Raw genomic sequence first — 20347 nt, 5'->3', positions numbered from 1 at the left:
AAAAAAAAAAAGATTTTATAAAGTACATTTTAAAAGGTGGATTCAATTTACTGTATATTATTTTGAACCTCTGCATACTTATTCATGAATAGTCCAGGAGACTTGTGGGTGGTTTTCTTTCTGTGTACCATTCTTATCAAGTTTTATTACCAGGTTAGCATAAAATAAATTACGTAGCCTTCCATTCTTTTCCATACACTGGAAGAATTTATCATGAGAATATTTAGTTCCTTGGAAAATATGAGAAGAACCTATCTAAACCTATCTTGCTTTGTATCTTTTTTTTTTTTTTTTTTTAAGGAAACTGAAAACTCTGATGGCATTTTCAGTTTCCTCCATGGTTATGGAAACACCAATAGCTCTGTTCATATTTGTTATGTTTTCCTAAATTAACTGTAGTAATTAATATTCTCTAGAAAATTGTCCTTTTCACTCCATTGAAATTTTAGAATTTATTTGCATAGAGCTTTACCATTTTCTCCTCCCTTATGATCTTTATGATCGATCTGTGGCTCTATCATTGTTCTTTTTCTAATTTTCTTTTTAAACTTTCTCAGTTTATTTATTTTTTCCGTGGGGAAGGCTGGGTCCTCCAGATGACTGAGATTAGGAAGCACAAAGGTGGACAGGAAAGGAGAGGCTAATTGGCTGGGATAAAAACATGACAGGTAGAAAAAAGAAAGACAATAGTTTTATTAAAGGAAATACTTCTGCAGTAGTAGTGGGCAGAGAAAGGAAAACAAGATCGGGTCCTTCATAGAGAAGAAATATTGTTTGTACTGATAACATAAAAATGCTTTAAAGTACAATTATCCCTGCTTAAATGAGTATTGTATCTTCATAGGCGAACACATTTATCAAACTAAATGTCTTCAAATATAGGTAGTGTGGGCTAAAGGCTTATAGTTATGCAGAGAAAAGTACACTGAAAATCTAGAAATGTGTGGGCTGTTCATGATCCAAGGCGGGGAAAACTGGTTTCAAGCATTTTAACTTCCTCTTGCTCATATTCTATCAACAGGGGATAATACTGGTTCCATCTTTATTCTCCAAGGGTATTTTGATAATAAGTGAGGAATATTCCGAATCTTTATAAATGAGTGGTTTATAAGAAAAATGCAAGATTTCTGTTTTCAATAGATTTAAAGATCTATATTTCCAGACTAATTATAACACATTTGCATCTTCACCAGCATATTTATCACACTTTATATCATACACACTTTAACATCAGTATTTTTTACCAAGTTGACTGAAATCAACATTGTTCAAGAACTGGAACCTCAGTTTGAAACATTTCAAAGTAGCATTGTAATACCTCTTTTAGGTACAGGCAACTAGCAATGTTAAACATTACACTGTCTCCATATTGAAATAAGTAAAGTCATTTCCAGGGGAAGCCTCTTTTATTTATATTGTTGGCCCTCTTCTCTTCTATCAGCAAGCACAAGTACAATGAGCTCCTGGAACAAATGAGCTTATTAAGATCACGGTTAGACATATCGTTTTTCAAATCACACTCTACAAGACAGATATGCTGGCAAAGCTGTAATAAATGTCAAGGCTCAAGGCATCCACCATTCTTTTCAGCAGCCCGATGGCTTGGCTAGAAAAGCTTTTCATAAATTTTAGTGCACACCCGTCAAGTGGCAGGTGTGATAGTCTGCTATCGCAGAGCCTGAGCTGTGATTTCTGGGCTGGCAGCTCTGTCATCATTTTCAGTGCAATCATGTGCTTTTCTCTATTTGTGACCATTGAAATCTATGTGATCACACTGAGAATTGGTGAATCTTGGCAGATCTGCCAGTGGTACTCACCATACAGAGATTATTTTAGATTGGCTGCCATGAAGTGTTATTTCCCATTTGTTAACACAATGGGGTTTCATGATGATGACAACTGAAATACATTCATTTGTATATGGGTTTTGTCCTTGTTGTGGCTACCAAGCCCATCCCACCTTTCTTAGACTCTTTTCACCTTTCCCAATCAATCTTCTACCTGAAACAACTGCAGTTCTAATGTCCTATTTATATCCCATTTTATGTTGGGAAAGAAAACCGGGTGAAAAAAAACCTTTGTTTTAATAAGCCAAATTTGTGAGTTAGAAATAAACTTTTGATCCAAATGATGGAAAACAAAATCGTATGTCATATGCATGCATATATATATATATACACACTTCGAAAATCTCTGAAAGGAAACTCTATTTATAGTGATGCCACTGAAAAGAAAGAAAGATGTGGAGATAGAGTCAAGGATCTTCCATTTTCTTCTCTGTGTATTACGGTATCACTTGGACTTCTATGATGATCTATTCATATATTTCTTGTGTGATAAAAAAGTAAATTTTAAAACAGAGAAGCCTAAATATTAATATCAAGAAGAGAATAGGACCCCAAAAGACTGCACGTAGATCAATAGCACCATATTTATAGAGTGCTTTCATATATACTGCATTGCTAAATCCTCAGACACTAGGTGGGATGACTGAATGGCATATTAGCATTTCATTTATGTAGGTAAAATCTGAAACTTAATGAGGTTCAGAGACATGCTTAAGTTTCCAGTTAAGTTTCTAAATTGGGACTAAGAACCTGAGTTCTCCAACATCTGATTGAAGCTTCCATTCCCTGAAGACCCTAACCTCCACTACCTCATATTCTGTTCCAAAAGCCACATCAACAACAAATATATTCTGTCATTCTATTTGCTATATTACATTTTTTTATATTTTTAAGTACTTCTGACATAGATATATACACGGTGTATATACTTCAAATTACCAATAGTCATCATTTAATATTAATCTACCAGATCACTTTACAGAATTGCTTAGATTCTGGAACATGTACAAAAATTTTAATACTAAGCTTTCCACTGAAGAAAAAATAATTGTAATTATGTTTAGCACAATAACTTTTTTTTTTTTGCAAACTTATGGCAAATACAAGGGCTCTGGTTTATCTAATGGATGTCCATCATAAATGCCATGTAAAAAATGACCAGTAAGTGGAAATTTTAGTTTGTATTGATGACACAGTCCACTCTACCAGAATTAACACAAATTCACTAGTTGAGCATAGGAACATTAATTTTTTTTTTAATCTACTAACGAATAATTACTTAAGGCAAAAGTTTCATATGCAAATTTTAGGCAAACCGTTACCTTCCCGCCCCTTCTTTATCTCTGTCTTTGCTCTCTTATGATAATGAAATAATTTATAATTATTTCCTTTTCTCATGCCTTTTGTAATTGATTGGGAGGGGAGAGTAAATATTTGGAAAGGGCTCACATTTGCTTTGTATCCATAACAAATATTCTAATCTGTATGCAGAAAGGCAGCACTCACAAACTAAAGGTTTCCTAGTGACCCAGCAACATCACCTGCAATCCTTAGCTGGGTGACCCCCAGCTCTGTTCCTGGCATGCTCAGGAACTAGAATTGTCAGTGAGGATGAAGGAAAAATATGGGGGGGGATTAAAAATCTCTAAATAAAGTCAAAGAAGTCATCCTTGACAACCAACTATCCTACCCATGGCTGGATCTCCTGTGCTTCCCCAAAGCACCGTGCTGCCCTTTAGCCCCATCACTGTTTGAATCTGCAACCCCCTGAGCTTTCTTCCCAAGACCAAGTGCAAGCAAATATTTGACTTCCCTCTGGGGCTGCTACCTCTACCTCTAAACCGGAAACATCAACTCACTTTCAGCAACTCATAGGGTATGCTTACTTCAGACATTCACTCTGTCATACATTGACCAAACTCATTACTGATTGAAGAAAAAAACATAATGCTATGCTTTGTAATATGGAAACACAACTGTATAGGGGAGATGGTAGCAACTGTCACAAAACAAAGGTGGAAAAATTAGATCCATTCCTTCCGCAAGTGATCCCACAGCTGCTGCTAGCCCAGTGACTTTGGGAGTGGCAAGCATTTCCCTTGAGTGCCTGCTGAACTGGAACATTCACCTATGGAGATTGCTGTGATTTCTGCATACTGTACCTTCCTTTGAAGTCCCTAAATCTGCATTAGCAGTTACTCATCTAGGGCCTTTCCGACTCAATGAAAGGAAGAACCACAAGAGTCCTGTCTTCTGTTGCTGTGAGCTTAGAGGCAAGGCAAATTCATCATATTGAATGAGCAATGACCATTTGATACGTCTTTATTTCCAGCATTTTTCTGTCTTCTAGTAATTGGTAAGATTTAAAAGCACTACTATTATCCACATTTTATAAATGAGAAAATCAAGGCACAGAGGTGCTAAGGAATTTGTCTCAGAACAGATATATAGCAAATGTCATCTCACTCTTGAGTTTGAGGTCTGGACTGCCATGTGATGCTATTTCACTTACTGATTTCTCTGTCTACTGGTTCTTCCTCTGTCTGTATTTCCATCTGGACCTGGGAACTAAAAATTTCCCCAGGCATCTTATATAGCATCATGTATTGAAAAATAAACTAATTAAAATATTTACTTGAAATTAAAAGTTTGAGATTTTATTTTATTGTATTTGAAAACCTAAAAAAGTATCTAAAAACTACCCTCAATAATTATAGTATTTTCCCCTAGAATTCTTAGGTGGTATACTCCAAGACCAAACACTTTATTGAAAAGTGAAGTATTTTATAAACCATCTTAAAGGTTTAATGAAAGCTCTGGCACTTAAATGAATCCACAGCTTGTTTCCAGGGTGGAAGGACTATTTTAATGTCTTACTCTGTTGCATTTTGGTCAGGCATTTTTTTCCTCTTTCTTTTCCTCCCCTGGGGCTAGGAGCCCAGCACTGCTCTAGGTACTCAAGGTACAGGGACAATGACTGCTCTCTAGTATTTCAATTGGTTTCTAAGGCAATCTCAGCTCCCTGAGACACATGGCTTCCAGGGCCATCTTCTGTTCATATTTTAGCTTGCCAAATTCCCAAGCTCAGAACTTTAAGTTGCATTCATTGTTACACTGCCCTCTCCAGCTGTCATCCCAGTGGCCTTGGTAACAAATATCTACATCTTACCTAAACTGGTGATCAAAATTGTAAGTAAATGAACAAAACACTGAAGAGGATCAATCCAAAGGAAGTGCTCATTAAATGCTGGCAGGGAAACCATTAATACTTGAATAGTTTCAGGGCATGTATTCAGTCTCCTGATTAATTCAAGACAGTGTTCTGCAGGCGACTATGCAATCCTGAACAAAATGGAGCTTCTCCCAACCTAGCTAGATCTGTATGAGGTAAGGATTCAAAGGAGACATAAGATCTATAAATAGCTCCTTTGCTACAAGGATCCATAGTCAAGAGATTTAAGCTGACGATAAGCAGCTCAGCTGGTTCCTTTCTCTGATGTTCTTGCCATAAAGACTTGGTTGACTACCTTTAAAAAAATTTTTTTTAGGGCCTTGTTGCATTACATTTGACATCAAACTAGTTTTTACTTAAGGAAGATGTGGGATGATTATTTTTTATTTATAAATATAACCACTATTTCAGTGGTGAATTGTAAACATACTAATGGTCCCCTAGATCCATTGCTAGAGGTTTTCCTCACACGTTAAGTCATCTACTGGCTGAAGATCTAATTTCCTTCACTGAAGAGAGGCGGCCACCACTAACCACATGAATACTGCTTTACAGGCACCCCAAGGCACTGATTCAATCACAATTTGACTAGGCTTACATAATGAAATAAAATAAAACTCTGAGATACCTTTATAAACAGTGAGGTGAGCAAAATACCATTTTAAAAAGCTAAAAGGAAAAAGAGAAAAGAAAAACAGCTACCATCTACTGGGCCCAATCACACAGTAAAAACCCAGTACATGTTTAATTTCAGCATCAACACCTTTACTAACTCTGACAAAACTGTATTAGTACTTTCTATACTTCCTAAAAATTAATCTCTATCAATAAATGACATAGATACTATTGTTATTCCCATTTTTTTACAGGTAAAGAAACTGAGTCTAAGAAAGAACAAATGACTTGTTCAAGTTCACTCAGATAGCTATCCAAACACGATGGGAACTCTGGTCTGTCTGATTCCAAAGCTAAAGCCTAACCTGGACCAAGGTGCTATCAACATTGAGATGTTAATTCAGTGTAGTTTGTTAGGTTCTTGCATAGTATAGAAAGTCGATTTGCAATCACTTTGGGATTAAATAATACACTCAAACCATACTTGCTTATTGTGACAGGTCACAATAATGTCACTGTATATATGTATATGTGTGTATATATATGTATGTGTATATATATATATATATATATATATATATAGGTTTACTCCTTTTGTAAAATAAGAATGAAGTCACTTTTAATATTACATCTGTAACATTTCTTTTTTTAACTATCTCATGTGCATCTTTTCAAGTTAGCACATACTAAGCCAACATATTATCTTTCATAACTGCATCCCAATCCACAATAGGATAAACCATCTGTATCTAAACATTTGTCTGTTAGAAGGCATCCAGATTATTTCCAGATTTTACCCTGATAAACAATGCTATTGTAAACAGTCTCTATATATGTACACAAGATATCTATACACTAACAGATATACATATATACATTTATGTGTGCCTATACATGTATATGCATGCACACACACACAAAGACAACTACATTGGGGACTTTATTTCCATTGATAGATTCCAAAAGTAGAAATGGCTGGTTTTAGGTATAAACAAATACAACTTTCTCTAAACTGTTTTAATTCCACTTTATATCCACCAGCAATGCATGTGAATGTCTTTCTCCATCTCTTCTATTTGGCTCATTACTATTCTTAGCATTTGACAATCTAATGATCTCAATGTTATTTTATATTTCCTGACTAATTAAGATGTAAAGATATTAAAGAACCATTACATTTTACTTTCTACTATATATCTATTACAGTATTATTGTTGTCCATTTTTCTATTTGGTTGTGTTTTTATTAAGTTGTACAAACTCATGGTGTAATACGTTAAGGGCTGTCGAGATCCGAGGTTTTACCCTACTTGCAAGCTAACAATTAGTCTGCTGTAGTTTTGTGGATGCTGGCAGAAGACACAGGACAGCTGGGCCAGAGACAAAGGGCACTATTTCTCTTACCGCAGGAGGCTTCATGAGTGTCAGCACATTTGGGTCAGTTATTCTGCCTCCAAATCCCTTAGAGGTACCCAGATGATGCCCATGCATGCAGTGGGTTGTGCTAGAAGAAAGAAACCCTTGCCATAAGCATGCTGTCCTTTGCTTGGTGGAAGACAGTATCTTTTATCTTCCAAGACTATTTTCTATACATACATCTTTGAAAATGTTAGTCTTGAACAAAGGACAGTCAAAGCCTCAATTCATAAGATGAGCAAAAATGCAAAAGACACTCAGATAATTGGCTCCTAGCTAATAGGGAAATTAGCCTTAATCAAGTATATCACACATGTTTTCTGTGAATCACTACGTACAATACCATTTCTATTTTGTCCTTGTCTATACACCTTTGTATGGTCCTTGGTCTGAAATGTATGCAATTATCATATTAGATTTACAATAATAACACTGATACCATTTCCCTAATTTTGGATACAAATTATTGCTTTGCACCTGGTCAAAATGGAGATATTGTCTAATTGCCATTTTGTGAAAATTGCCATTTTATATGTCCATTATTTCTGCTCTGTTTTTGCCCTGAAAAATGAGGAATAAAAGGTATATAAATGGAAGCCTATGGGGACTTTTGCCCAATCAAAATAAAAATTTGAGTTTCCTCATTTCTTTTTATCAATGGAATGACTATAAATTCCAAGGATAAACAGCATCAGAACCCAGCATAGAAGATGTAGATGCTGGGGCAAATAAATGTTTTGTGGGACTTGAAGCTTCTATAACTTGGTGGGGGTAGTGGTTGAAATATGAAAATACAGGATTACAAATACAACATTGCTCTGGCCTGTACAAATTTATATGGCCTATACAAACCTCAAGTCCTGAAATGTCAGCCAAGCTTGTTCAGCTTCATGTTAAGTCTGCACTATCTGGTAAAGGATGTGAAATAAAAAATTGAAGCCAATAGCAAAATGAAGATTTTGCTTTATAGCTCAGTTAAATATGCACCTTAGGTCCCTCATGGAAAACATTCCAGAGTCTCTGCCCCTTCTGACCTTAGATTATGCTAAGCTATAGTTCAAGATGAATGACATTTTGTAGAATATATCCACTGGGTGCAAAAATTATCACATCAGATCCAGCAGGATTACCTCAGAACTAGGCGTGGGGGTGGATTCTACAGCAATTCATCCTGTCAGGTACCTTCCTGTGACCTCTCAGATGTGTGTAAGAGTGAAATCTGTGCTAAATGGATTTGGAAGACAAAAAAGGCAAGTAGAGTTGCAGAAGTATCAGAATACAAGGAGTGACATTTAGGAATGTATATGAAATGAATCAAATAAAGCATTTTCAGACAGCCTTAGTACTTCCTGTTTTGTCTTTCTGATTGTTTATATATGTATCATTTTTTTTAATTTAGTAGCAATTGGCAGAACTACTTCTTTTCCTCTGAGTTGCCCCACCAACTTAGTTCATGTTTCACAGTTAGCTTTTAAAAAATAAAAATATTAATTGAATACCTCATATGCACATGGTCTACTCTATAAACCATAAACAGCTAAAGATTATTATAACACTCCCAATGCTTACAGAGTTTACAGTCTTCTTACGGAAATAAAGCCAGTACACAGACATCTCCAATGCTAGGTAGACTATGCCTAGTGACATGAGAAAACAGCAGATGGCTTTTTTGAGTTTAATGAAGAAATGCTTCTTAGAGGGAGTGGCATTTAAAATGATAGTTAAACGATGAGGTTACCTACAATGCAGACAGAGAGAAAGTGTTCCAGGTAGATGAAGGAGCAAAGCCCAAGAGAGCAGAAAATTGCAAGAAACAGGAAATAGTCCAATTTTAGTTGGAAGATAGAATAAAATTGGAGATTAAACAAGAAAACTGGTGGAACTACATCACTGAGATCTTTGTACTCCTGCCAAGTGTAAAAACACTAAAGAAGTATAGTCAGTAGGGAGCCATTTTCTGCAGGGGAACAGTATGAACAGAGAAGTAATTTTTGTTTGTTTTTTCACTCTTTGATATAAATTTTATTTTTTATTTTTTGCCAGTTCCATGTTGGGGTTCTTTTTCTTTTAAAATTTAACTTTTATTTTATATTGGAGTATACTTGATTTACAATGGTGTATTAGTTTCAGGCATACAGCAAAGTGATTCAGTTATATATATACATATAGCCATTCTTTTTCAGATTCTTTTCCCATATAGGTTATTACAAAATTGAGTAGAATTCCCTGGGCTATAAAGTAGGTCCTTATTGATTATTTATTTTATACATAGTAGCACATATGTGTTAATCCCTAACTCCTAATTTATCTCTCCCTTCTACCTTACCCCTTTGGTAACCATAAATTTGTTTTCTATGTCTGTGAGTCTGTTTGTTTTGTAAATAGTTTCATTTGTATCATTTTTCAGATTCCACATATAAGTGATATCATATGATATTTGTTTTTCTCTGATTTACTTCACTTAGTATGGTAATTTCTAGGTCCATCATTGTTGCTACAAATACCATTATTTCATTCTTTTAATGGTTGAGTGATATTCCATTGTACATTTGTAACACATCTTTATCCATTCCTGTGGATATATATTTAGGTTGCTTCCATGTCTTGGCTATTGTAAATAATGCTGCAATGAACACTGGGATCATGTACCTTTTCAAATTTTGGTATTGTCTAGATATATGCCCAGGAGTAGGATTGCTGGATCTAATGGTATTTCTATTTTTAGTCTTTTAAGGATCTCCATACTATTTTCCACAGTAGTTATACCAATTTACATTCCCACCAACAGTATAGAAGGGTTCCCTTTTTTCCACACCCTCACCAACATTTATTGTTTGTAGACTTTCCGATGATGGCGATTCTTATCAGGGTGAAGTGATAGCTCATTGTAATTTTGATTTGCATTTCTCTAATAAGTAGCTATGTTGAGCATCTTTTCACTTGCTTTTTTCACTTTGCTATATGTCTTCTCTGGAGAAATGTCTATGTAAGTCTTCCGCCCATTTTTTGATTAGTTATTTGTTTGTTTTTGATATTGAGCTGCATGAGTTGTTTGTATATTTCAGAGATTAACTCCTCATCAGTCACTTCATTTGCAAATATTTTCCCTCATCCTGTGGGTTGTCTTTTAGTTTTGTTTATGGTTTCCTTTGTTGTGCAAAAGCTTTTAAATTTAATTAGGTCCCTTTTGTTTATTTTTGTTTTTATTTTCATAACTCTAGGAGGTGGATCCAAAAAGATATTGTTGAGATTTATGTGAAAGAGTGTTCTGCCTATGTTTTCACCTGAGTTTTATAGTATCATATCTTACATTTAGGTCTTTGGCTGATGAAAGAAATCAAAGATGACATAAACAAATGGAAAGATATGCCATGTACTTGGGCTGGAAAAATAAATAGTATCAAAGTAATTATACTAACCAAGTCAATCTACAGATTCAACGCAATCCCTATCAAATTCCTAATGGTATTTGTTACAGAACTAGAACCAACAATTTCAAATTTTGTATAGAAACACAAAAGGCCCTGAATAGCCAAAGCAATCCTGAGAAAGAAAAACAGAGCTGGAGGAATCAGGCTCCCTGGCTTCAGACTATACTACAAACTACAGTCATCAAAACAGTACAGTACTGGTGCAAAAACAGACATAAGTCCATGTACCTACAGTCAATTAATCTATGACAAAGGAATCAAGAATATACAATGGAGAAAAGATAGTCTCTTCAATGAGTGGTGCTAGGAAAACTGGACAGCTACCTGAAAAAGAATGAAATTAGAACATTCTCTAAGACCATGCATAAAAATAAACTCAAAATAGTTAAAAGAGAAGTAATTCTGGAAAGTTATTTTGAAAGAAATATGTAGAGTCAAGAAAAGAGATGGGAAAATAGACTGAGGCCAGATTAGACCTAAATAGAGTGCACATGGCATTGTAGTAGGTTCACAGGCAAAAAGCCTACTTAGATCTCATTACAGAGATTGAATCTCATGATGGGAATTGGAGGTGCAGAGAAAAAGAGGATGGGAACTTTTTGGGAATCTTGAAGCTGTGGGATCCTGAAAGGCAAGTTATTTTATTTGTAAGATGCTATCATATTGACCTATGTATTCTCTTTCTTTTCTTTACCATACTCTATGCATCACTGCCCTAAAGCCCTTTTAACCCCTACTTTTGTGGATTAACCTATCAGATGCATCTGCCATCTTACTTAGCTTTGTTAGTGGCAAAGTAAATTAAAGCCTCATTGTAGACACTGTATGATGTTTATTAAAGAAAAAGAAAATCAATTATTCTTAATGCATATATGAATTCCTTGAGATTTTAAGATAATTAAATACAAATGACAAAACATGCAAACATAAATACCACCCAATATCTCCATGTGTACAAAAAAGATCACTAGAAGATAGCTCCCAAGGGAGGGGGGAAAAAACACAATCGTGGAGCAAATGATGAGGTGGTGATGTCAGTTGGTGATGCTGTGCAAAATCTTCACGAACAAAGGAAGTCAAAGGGCTGCAGAATTAATATGGGTTTGGGAAGGTAGCAGGATATTTAAGATGGAGGCATTTGTAGGAGGCATGGTTTCACTAAGGAGTTTCATATCAACCATGAATTTCTTGTTCTCCTATTTTACTTCTTCACCTCCATCTTGTTCTCATCATCATAGTCATTCTCATAGGCAAGTGGTGGATTAAACAGGAAAAATAATCTATTATAATAAAATAAATCTAAATCCCTATGAAGTACCACTTTCTATGCACTTTCATACCTCTCAGTTTCAGAAGGCAGAATCATGCAATCACTTTGCATACAAAATATCAACAGATTCCTCACAGTTATAACATGAGACAGAATGTGAGTCAAGGGTTCATAGTAATTGATTTCTATGCCAGAAGAGTGGGTCACACACTGAGAAGCAAGTCTACCTAGAATAATTTGGAAAGGACTTAACATTTTGCCACTAGAATTGGCAGGTTTGTTCAAAATTCCATGGTGCTTCTTGCCACGTATTGGATGGGAATAATCAGTTTAGGCTAGGAACTGGGGTTCTAGAAGTGATCTCTACATTAGTGATATTCTGCAGTTGTTTTGCAAAGCAAAGTAAGTAAAAATATCCATAAACCATAAAGATGCATGTAAATGAAAGCTCTTATGCTTATTATTACCACAGATTCCAAAATTTCCTAGGGCACACAAATCCTGGTGTTGGTGGAACTTTGCAGAAGGCTATCAGAAATGGCTCTTTTAAGCACTGAGATCTGGTTGTATAGCACGAGTTACTTGTGATGGAACATGATGGAGGATAATGTGAGAAAAAGAATGTATATATATATATATATATATGACAGAGTCATTTTGCTGTACAGCAGAAATTGACAAAACATGGTAAATCAACAGAAAAATAAAAATCTTAAAAAGAAAGAAAGAAAGAGAGAAAGAGAGAAAGAGAGAAAGAGAGAAAGAAAGAAAGAAAGAAAGAAAGAAAGAAAGAAAGAAAGAAAGAAAGAAAGAAAGGAAGGAAGGAAGGAAGGAAGGAAGGAAGGAAGGAAGGAAGAAAGAAAGAAAATTCCCAAGGCATCCAGATCTGGTCACCATTTACCAGCAGCACAATCACCATTCAGGGTAGGCAAGCAGTTTTCACTTAATAAGAAATTAAGTTAGAAAATAAAACCAAAAGCACATTGAGATTTTATGACCTAAAACTTACAGTTTAGAGACATTTTTAGAGAGGGAATATAAAATCACAAATATATAACTTGATAAAAATGAACATGCACTTAGAATGAGGAAAAAAATCACAATAAATCATAAAGGTCCACTTATATTGAAAATCCTAAGGATGTTGTTTACAATGCAGAAATACCAGTGCATAATGAGACTAAAGAAACAGAAATTCTGCACGTGGGTCGCACTATTATGCATGGCTGACAAGCACCTCTGACGAATTCTTATGACCATTGCACTAATTCCTGAAAAGTGGCTGAAGCTGCCATGAAGGAGTGGGGATGGATTTAAGGCAGTGTCCTAGCCACCATCAAGAAAATTCAAGGAATTATCACAAGTCACAAGGCCAGAATCTCAAAGGGAGGACACTCACACATTTCATTTCTCCCTCCCACCTGAACTATCCTTGCTAAAGATAAATGCTTTAGTCATTAGAACACCAGTTTAACTTTGCTGTTTCCCACAACTGCTTCCTTGCTTTTTATTCTCTACTTCTTTTGTCTAACGCAACTTCATTTTGAGCATTCCCACAGCCCTCCTGTTCTTGCTGGACTCACAGGACCGAATGGAATCTCAAATCTACCCAGTGCTCCCATTCTCTCTGTGATATTCCTAAAATGCTACCATGTGATTTGGGCTTGATTGACAGGAAAGAAAACTCTGAGGCCACTTGTTCCATTTTTAGATACTGCTAATCATCAGAACTATCTTCCTTATCACAAATCAAACTATATGTCTCTATAATTAGCACCACTGGTCATAGGTCTGCCTTCTGGAAATAAACTTCTGGCAACTGAGTTCCTCTTCCACATGACAGCTTTGGCTACATTCTCACTAATGAGTATTTAGCTTTGAATGTTTTCAAATGTATCCAGGATTAAAGTATTCTGCAAATGTGAAATGGGAATTAATAGTCTCAAATGCCTTTCCTGTGATAATACCTTCATAGTCACACACTCATTAGATAAAAACTCCCAAACCATCCTCAGAAGAATAAACTGTTTCAAGAATAAATCAGCCAAAAGCCTGGGGAAAGGTTTCTTGTTTGTGTTTTCTGTGTTTGTTTCAGTAATGGTTCTAAACCAGGGCAATTTTCTCCCCCACCCCCCAACCCTGACTACAGGGAACACTTGGCAATGTCTAGAGACATAAATAGTTGTCACACTTGGGATAAGGATGCTACTGCCATTTAGTGCACATATGCCAAGGATAGCACAAAACATCCTACAAGACCCGGAACAATTCCCCAACCTCCCCCTCCATCTCCACAACAAAGGATTATCCAGACTAAAATGTCAAGTGCTGAGGTTAAGAAATCTTTGTTAGAGAATCTCAAATAAGTCAACATAGAAAAATGTGTATAGGATTATTTATTACTCACTCTTTCCTGAGATTTCTTTCAAAACAGCTGAAATTTTCACACTCTTGTGTCACCTTTCACCTGGAAAATGGTTAAAATAAATGTTTACAAATTAAGATCATCATTGTCAATGTTATCGGCTACTTAGAGATTTTTCTTAGTGGACAAGGGGGAAATTCTGATTATTCAGATCTATATCATTGAGTATTTTGCCTAAATATTGTCTCTAACTGGCCTGAGAGAATTAATTGCCTTCGACATTTAAATTAAAACAATGAGACTCTGGCTTTGAGGTAAGATATTCAAAATCAGCCTTCTATAAACACTATCTTTAACTCTTCTCCAATAATATAAATGTCAATGTAAATATGTTCAAAATACATATTAGGTAAAAGCAAAGCCAAAAGTAATTTTTAAACATTATTCATTTGCCATCTACAATAATTCATGCGGTAACAAAGTGTGCAGGGTGCTGGGTCAGATGCTAATGATATGAAGATAGAAAAGATATGTTCCTTAACTTCGAAAAAAGGTCCACTTTGGGAGCCAGAAATATAAACCATTTTCTCAGGGATGATGACCTTCCTTCCTGTTCCATGAAAAAATAAATAAAAAGAATCAGAAGAGCCCTTCTTCATCCTCTCCCACCGAATCTGCCAATCTACCAGCATCTGTAACCCTAGATGCTTTGCCTCTACATTGATGAAACAATGGATTCACTGTCCATGTTCTATATGAGCCAGCTTCTCTCACACATTGGGTCCCATCTCTGCCCAAGCAAGGTCTCAGGCAGTTAGTTATCTGCTTTCTCTTCTCCCTCATCACATTATCATTTCCTCCTCTTTTCTGTATCATTGTTATCATCACAAAAGTATGCTTTAATATTTATTACAGCTAGCCCCAATCTCATCTCTCTATCCTTACCCCTTTCCACTCTCCCTTCACCCTCTTAGCTCAAACTCTCAGCATCATTTGATACAGCTTATCACTCCCTCCTCCTTTCATTCTTTCTCTCTTTTTTTTTTTTAACTTGGAATTTGGTACACCATACTATACTGATTTTTCTCTTACCCAGGTGGTTGCTACTTCTTTGTTTTCCCTGCTGGAGCATCATCATCTCTCTAACCTTGAACTTCTATAGCACTCCTTAATCTTAGATGATCTCATCCATCTCAATGACCTTCAGTATATTCTCTATGCTGATGACTTCTAGATTTCTATCTCCAGAATGAAGCTTTCCTCTGAATCTTTATACTTTGTTCTGGAATATCTAACAGGCATTTCAATGCTATAAAATCCAAAACTAAGCCCTTGAGCCTTGCACCTACCCTTTTCTAGATATGTTCTTCCTCTAGAGGCTCTTACCACAGTTACTGCCACAAAGCATCTCAGGTCTAAAACCTTGACATCACCCTTGGTTTCTCCCTGTTTCTCATAACTTTTTCTTCCAGTTCATCAAATGAACCCTGATAGAGCTACATATAAATAATATCTTGCCCCAACCTAATCCAAGCCACCTCCATCTTTCTCCAGGATTCATCACCCAGTGCCCCAATGAGTCTTTAGTTTCTGATCTGGTAAACTGAAGCCAGTTCCCCCACAGTAGCTAGAGTAAATATTTTAAAATGGAAATTATGTCCATATCATCCAGCTTCTAGACATCCTGTGGTAGTTTTCCAACACTCAACAAAATCATAATTCTTTATCGTGGCCTATTAGATCCTACTTAATAGGCTCCAGAGAAATTCTCACTCCCATTTCCTGCCATTTTTTTCTCCTTGCTCATGACACTTTGCTGGCCCTTTTGCAAGTCTCAAACACTCTCCTACCTCATAATCTTTATGTCACTGACTGTAACTGTTTCCTAAGACAATCTTCTCCCAGCTAATTCCATGGCTCAGTCTCCCACTGCATTCATGTCCTGCCCAAATATCATTTCCTAAGAGAAAACCCTCTCTAATAATAACTCTTCTTGAGGCCCATACCTTGCTATAATTTCCCTTCCAGCATTTTCCACTATCAGATATTATATTCTAATTTAATTATTGCTTGTGTATTTCTTGTTTATTCCACTATTACATAAATGCCATAACTACAGTTTTTTTGTTTTGTTCTCAGCTCTATTTGCAGTGTCAAGAACCCTGCTTGGAATATCACAGGCACTCAAATATCTACTGGACTGCTGAATGAACTATCTCCATATTCAACCAGATATCACCTAGAACATGAAATTTTAAATTTTGTAAACTTTACTCATTTCACTTGTTTACAAATCTTTTGTTTTTGGAAGTAATATACTATCCCTGTGTTTTTTATTAACTGAAAACAAGCATTCATTTGCAATACCTCCTATATTTAACCACATCTTACCCAGAGGAAGGATCAAACAACATATGACAGTGAATACAATATACCACAGTGTATCAATTAAGTACAAATAAATGATAAAAATAATTACCAATACATAACATTATTTAAGATAATATAACTTTTAATATTTTAAGTAATAAGCAAGAACATATTTATAAGAGTCTGTATTTTTTTGGCTGAAATACAATGACTCAAGATGACATCTCAGAGATGGCAGAAATTTGAGCTCTTTCTTCACAGAGCACTGCAGTGTATCTAATGGCCTTAAACAACATTTGATGGAAGAAGCAATATCTCTGTCTTTACTGAATTAGGTTTTGATATGTTCCCCAGTATCTAGGCTTTCAAGTTCAGGAAGTTGACAACATTGGGATTTCACTTTCTCAATAGCAAAAGGAATTATATATTTGAAAATCATCCTACTAACTGTGCAACCCAAAAATATCTGAATAATATTAGCGAATTATAACATGCAGAGAAAGACCGATGTCCCCACTATACCTGAGGCAACTTAGATTAACAGTCAAACTTTCAGAAGCACTAAAACTGAGGATTAAAGAGCTGCTGGCCTCAATCTCGTGAGAATAAAGATTCTGACACTTCTTATTTGGCATTAGAAAGGTAATTAAACATATTTAATACACTATTAAAGCACTGGATTGGAAGGGAAGAGGAAGTGGCTTCTGGTCTACGCCTCATCCACTGAGTAGTTGTAGGCCCTTGAGCCTCAATTTCTTCATTTTTATCATTAATTCATAACAGGGGGAGTGAGATAAAATAATTCTAATTTGTGTTTTCTACTTGGAACCAACTTGCGATATAAGTTACAAAGTACTTAATGGCTATTGGAGAGCTGAAATTTGAGTTTGTATACATCAGGACAGGCAAGGCTATGCTGGGATAACAACCCCCAAGTCACAGGGGTTTAAAACAAAGTCTCTTTCTGACACAGACTTCATGACAGCAGATAAGGCATGCTCCTGATGACCATTCAGAAACCTTGTTCATGGAGTCACCATCTTGACTGTGGCCACCATCACTGAGGTAGGAAGAAGGGAACATGGTGCTTAAAGCTTCTGATAGAAAGAGCACACATTGTTTCTCCTGACATTTCATTGGTTAGTCACACAGATGCACCTGGCGTCAGATAGAGTAGGGAAGGAAAAACAGAATAATGACTACCACAGAAACCAATCTGGGTCAAGAGACTACACTGTTTACATGCATGTTAGAAGCAAGGCTTGTTAGTAGTAGTCTCTAGTATACATCAAATCAGCAGTGCTTGTTTCTCTAGAAAGTTTATTGGGGAAAAGAGAACAAAAAGGATATAAACAAACAGATTATACTGACTGTAAGATCACTGAAAGATCATTTTTTACGTCTTCTATACAGACACATGGCATAAAATATATTTGTGACATAAAATATGTGTGTTATATGTGATCCTACAATTGATTCTTAGTTGAATAAATTTGTTGTAATTAAATTTAAATTTATAATCATATCATGTGCAAAATAATTTTTAATCTTGCTATCATAGAAACAAAAAGTAAAAACAGCAAAATAGCATTTTATTTATTTTTAACTAAAAATAAAATAAAAATAAATGATAGTACATTGTATATAACATTCAAAAGCATGAAAGTGTCTACAGTGAAAAACACATTATTCTCATCTTTTCTTTCACAGTCATCCAGTGCTTACTCCATAAAAACAATCACTTTTTACTTTTATCAAATAACATTAGTTTATATTATGTTTCAGGTATATAATATTATATTTCAACTTCTGTATATACTAGTACGTGCTCACCACCAAAAATTTAGTTTCCACCTATCACCATACAGTTGACTCCTTCACCCATTTTGCCCACTCCTCACTTATCTTCCCCTCTAGTAAACATTACTCTGTTCCATATATCTATGTGTTTTTGTTTGGTTTTGTTTGTTCATTTATACCTTTTTATTATTCCATATAAATGAAATCATATGGTATTCATTTTTCTCCATTTGACTTATTTCACTTAGCATAATAACCTCAAATTTAGCCATGCTGTAACAAATGACTAAGCTTCTTTTATGACTGTGTAGTATTCCACCCACATCATCTTTATCCATCCATCCACTGATGGTACTTAAGTTGTTTACATATCTTGGCTGGGTAAATAATGCCATTATGAACGTAATCTTTTCAAATCATTGTTTTTTGTATTCTTCAGACAAATACCCCTGAAGTCAAATAGTTAGATCATATCAAAATTCTATTCTTAATTTTTGAAGAATTTCCGTACTGTTTGCCATTGTAGCTGTACAAATTTAGATTCCCATCAACAGTTTACCAGAATATGCTTTTTTTCCACATCCTCCCATCACTTATTATTTCTTGCCTTTTTGGTAATAGCCAGTCTAAGGGGTCCGAAGTAATACTTATTGGGATTTTGATTTGCATTTCCCATATGATTAGCGACGTTAAGTACCTTTTCATGTGCCTTTTGGCCATCTGAATGTCTTCCTTGGAAAAATGTCTATTTAGATCCCTTGCCCATTTTAAAATCAGGTTGTTTTTGTTGTTGAGTTTTATCAGTTCCTTATATGTTTTTAATATTAACCCCTTATCAGATATATGATTCATACATATCTTTTCCTGTTCAGTTGGCTGTCTTTTTGTTTTGTTGATGGTTCCTGCCAGTGTGCAGAAACTTTTTATAGTTTGATGCAGTCCCACTTGTTTAGTTTTGCTTTTGTTTCCCTTGTCTGAAGAAACATATCCATAAAGATACTGCTAAGACCAATGTCAAAGAGCATACTGCCCATGTATTCTCTCTCTCTCTCTCTCTCTTTTTTTTTTTTTTAGAGCTGCACCCACGGCATATGGAGGTTCCAGGCTAGGAGTCCAGTTGGAGCTGCAGCTGCCAGCCTACACCACAGCCACAGCAATTCAGGATCCAGGCCACATCTGTGACCTACACCACAGCTCATGGCAATGCCGGATCCTTAACCCATTGAGCAAGGCCAGGATTCTAACCTGCAAACTCATGGTTCCTAGTCAGATTCATTTCCACTGCGCCATGACAGGAACTCCCGCCCATGTATTCTTCAGAAATTTTGTAGTTTCAGTGATTACATTCAAGTATTTAATCATTTTTTATTGATTTTTAATGTATGGTGTAAGATAGTGCTCTAGTTTTATTCTTTTGCATATGGCTGTTGAGTTTTCCCAACACCATTTCTTGAAGAGACTATACTCTCACCATTGCATGTTTTTGCTCCTTTGTCATAAATTAATCGTACATATATGTGCAGATTTACTTCTGGGCTTTCAAGTCTATTTCATTGAACTATGTGCATTTTTATGCCAATACCATGATGTTTTGATTATTATAGCTTTGTAGTATAACTTGAAATCAGGGAGTATGATACCACTAGCTTTGTTTAGGGTTCCTTTGGTTATTTGGGGTCTTTTGTGGTTTGTATAAATTTATACATTTTTGTTCTATTTTTGTGAAAAATGCCACTGGGATTTTGATAGGAATTGCACTGAAACTGTAGATTACTTTAGATAATATGTGCATTTTAATGATATTAATTCTTTCAGTCCACAGGCATGAAATATCTTTCCTTTTCTTTGTGTTTTCAATTTTTTCTCAACACTATCTTGTATTTTTCAAAATACAGATCTTTCATTTCCTTGGTTAAATTTATTCCTAGGTATTTTACCCTTTTTGTTGCAATTATAAATGATATTGTCAATTTTTCTTTCTGCTAGTTCATTATTAGTGTAT

This window comes from Sus scrofa, chromosome 15, assembly GCF_054392235.1.
Source record: "Sus scrofa isolate SSC_HxYL_T2T_F1_AM1 chromosome 15, Sscrofa_HxYL_maternal_Yorkshire_Landrace_v2.0, whole genome shotgun sequence".
Lineage (NCBI taxonomy): Eukaryota > Metazoa > Chordata > Mammalia > Artiodactyla > Suidae > Sus > Sus scrofa.
This window is presented reverse-complemented; position numbering follows the sequence as displayed.